General features: G+C 32.9%; 1 long non-coding RNA gene across 1 annotated transcript in view; it reads right to left on the bottom strand.

The window, feature by feature from the left end:
• Nucleotides 1-2,900: 2,900 nt before the first annotated feature.
• The window catches only part of LOC107749692 (uncharacterized), a 24,394-nt gene continuing 23,863 nt past the window's right edge, over nt 2,901-3,431 (bottom strand). The window contains exon 3 of the long non-coding RNA XR_001641071.1: nt 2,901-2,960. This is a non-coding gene — a long non-coding RNA (uncharacterized LOC107749692). The remainder of the gene's footprint in view (nt 2,961-3,431) is intronic.

The following is a 3,431-nucleotide window of genomic DNA, read 5'->3' as shown; positions in this document are numbered from 1 at the left end:
AGCCACCCAGACTGCGCTCCGTCATTTAAAACACAGGACGTTTAGGACACATAAAAACCAAAAGGTTCATTCAAGTCAATGCGTGGAATTAACAAGCGGGTTTCTTTGGGAGCTGGGGAATTCATTGTGATGGAAATTCGGTTGAGATTAAGGAGCGTGCTATCAGTCAAACAAAAAAAGTGTTTGAAGAAATTTGAAATAAACTCCTTTTATATTCTTGTTATTGCAAGTTATTTCATAAAAGGTCATATTTTACCCCAAAACCAAAAAAGAAAAATTAAGGGACTGCTAATTGCTTGAAAATAATCTCTTCATAAAAAGAATAAACATTTTAACAGTACTAAAAATAGGCTTAATTTTCTTAATGCAAATTTTTTTTTTTAAATCTATTTCACATTATAGTTTTTATTATAGACTCTTATAAATAAGGGTTCTTTATTAGCATTCATGGTTCCATAAAGAACTTTTAACATCCATGCAAACTTTCCATTGCATAAATGGTGCTTAATAGAGGAAAATTATTATTAATAATTATTAAATTATTAAATTAATAAAATATTATTCAGACTAAGAAAAAATGTTATTTTAAGAACTGATTACCGTAAGGTTCTTTGTGGAAATCAAAATGGTTCTTCTATGGCATTGCCGAGAAAACCCCCTTTGGAAACCTTTATTTTTAAGAGTGTATATAACTTTAATTGTATGTATATATAGAGAGAGAGATTCATTCATCCACTGAATACTGTATGTTTTGTTATTAAGAGAAACTCAAACTTATCAGAGTCAAGGAGGTCTAACATCTCAGTAGTTGTACTGTACTTAACTTACTCCACATGGCCTTAATCAATGTTTTGTCTTTTGAAAATTCTGCCCGTTACTGAATGTGATTTATTTCCATCGGCTATTACAGCTTCAAAAGTGGCCACTTTAATCCTCTGAGGGCCACAAATGAATAAGACACAAGCAGTCATCATCTTTGTTACTGAAGTTCCTGACCGTATTTCTTAATGAGCCCGCAAATAGCATGTCCATCTGCTCTGTCTGTGCCTCAAGTGAACACAGGATCTTTTACTTTCTAGCCTATTCAGTTGCATTTAACTGAGACCATTATCGCATACCCTAGAAAATCATGCATTGCTCTGCTTGTGAGACTCTGACAGACATCAAAGGTCACAGGTAGACATTTTGCTTACTGGCATGAAAGGTAAAAAATTTAGTAATGAGAGTATCACGATGATTTCTCCTATGGTAAAAATAACGTATATCAGTGCAACGGTTCAAAGAAAGGTTAGCCAACATGAAAAGTAAAAGCTATGGTTTCCAAAAGAGATAAACCCTCCAACTGGCACCTGCATTTCAGAAGTAAAAAATGATCAGCAGGAAACTGTTTAAAGTTGGCATTAAAATAAAAATTCACCCTATATATTTTCTAAATGCACGTTATCGGTCTTATTGTGAACGATTCATTCATGCATGTTTTAATTTTCGGAATTTTTTTATTAAAATGTCATAACTCGATTTTCCAGTGAAATGACAGACTTCTCTCTGGTGATATATTTTGGATTTAGTCTGCTTAAACCCCTCTGTTTTCTTACAAGTCCCTGTCCAACATGTTTCCTTTTCAATGCAAAAAAGATCTGTCGTTACTTCAGTTTCATTGCAATATTAACTTGAGGATACATGTTCCTGGATCCACATCGTTTGTTGTTTCTACACTGAAAAAAAGTTGTAGAAACAATTTTGGTAACACCATACTTAAAGCCTTTGTGTATAATGCACTATTAAGGTATTATTAAAGGGATAGTTCACCCAAAAATGAAAATGTGATGTTTATCTGCTTACCCCCAAGGGCATCCAAGATGTAGGTGACTTTGTTTCTTCAGTAGAACACAAATTATGATTTTTAAGTCCAGCCGTTGCAGTCTATCAGTCGTTTTTTTTTACTCTCATAGATTTTGTTACCATTGCCATGCATTATACGACTGATAGACTGCAACAGCTGGACTTAAAAATCATAATTTGTGTTCTACTGAAGAAACAAAGTCACCTACATCTTGGATGCCCTGGGGGTAAGCAGATAAACATCACATTTTCATTTTTGGGTGAACTATCCCTTTAAGGCATTGTAATGCATTATATCTTTTCACAAATTATTATAACCAAAGTTAAAATGCATTGTAATATTTGAAGGTATGGTTGTAATGTGCCTTTTTGTGTCTTTTTATATTTTCTAAAGCTGTAACAATGAATAGATAAGTATTATAATATATTATACTTTTTAATACAATTATTCATGAAATCATACAATGCAATATAAGGTGTGTTACAAGACACAATTAATGCATTACAACTACTTTTATAATGCATTATATAACAGTGTTACCAAAATTTTCACTCAGGAATTGCTAGTAAATTCACAATTAATTACAATGAAATGGCAAGTAACACATTGAATTAAATATGAAATTTTGAAATAGAAAGACTAAAATTGTACTTTCTTATAAAACATACTCCAATAATCTTTGCAACTTCAGAAAATATTTTTTACGGCGTGTCTAACCAGTAATTGCCCTCTGATTTTATGGTTATGATTGGTTGACAGGCATGACATTTCTGGGAGGTTGAAAGCATTAAGTAAAAATGAATCAAGTTGATTACTGATTGAACTACTTTAATGATCAAAAACATTAGAAGACAAGAAGCTGGGATTAATCTTTTGACTCATTCTTTCTGTCCACTGTATCATTACACCAGCTACTATTGACAAGTAATATAATCAGAGCACTAAATGTAAATTGCCCAACATTAGCCACTGTTTACAAGTGCATGGAAGTGAACAAGAATTATTCATTCACTTAAAAGATTCATTCAGAGAACATTTTACTCACATGTAGTGCAGGTGAGGGTTCTGCGCAAATGCACGTGCCTGGATTGTCCGTAAACTGCAGTTTATTATTGTCCTGAAAAGAGAGAGAGAGAGACTATCATATGTGACCTGTGCTGGCAAAATGAGTTACAATGATAAAAAAAATTAGTTTTCAAAATGATGTATGATTTGTTGGAATAAAAATGAAAAATGACTGAGCTACACCTGTTTGAAATCAATGGAGTCAGCAAAGTAAATTTCGAGAAAAAATGATTTAAAGTTTTCTGAAGGTTCCAAAGCAAAATCACCTAGCAACATTATATCTTTTCCCCCACTTCTTTACTTAATAATCACAACTAGATTAATTATCACAATATTGTCAGACTTTGTTCCTTGTTTTGTGTTTGTTTTGCTCCCCATGTGCCTTCCTTGCCCTTATTTGGTTTTCTTCCTGTTCCTGCTCCCTGATTGTTTTTCATTTGATTCCAGGTGTGTCTCGTCTTACCCTGATTAAGTTGTGTATTTAAAGTGTTTCCTGTTTTGAGTTCCTTGTCCGGTATTGTTC

The sequence above is a fragment of the Sinocyclocheilus rhinocerous genome, unplaced genomic scaffold, assembly GCF_001515625.1.
Source record: "Sinocyclocheilus rhinocerous isolate Xijiao unplaced genomic scaffold, SAMN03320098_v1.1 scaffold1263, whole genome shotgun sequence".
Classification (NCBI taxonomy): domain Eukaryota; kingdom Metazoa; phylum Chordata; class Actinopteri; order Cypriniformes; family Cyprinidae; genus Sinocyclocheilus; species Sinocyclocheilus rhinocerous.
The sequence above is the reverse complement of the archived record's forward strand: the minus strand, read 5'-3'. Positions and strand labels throughout refer to the sequence as shown.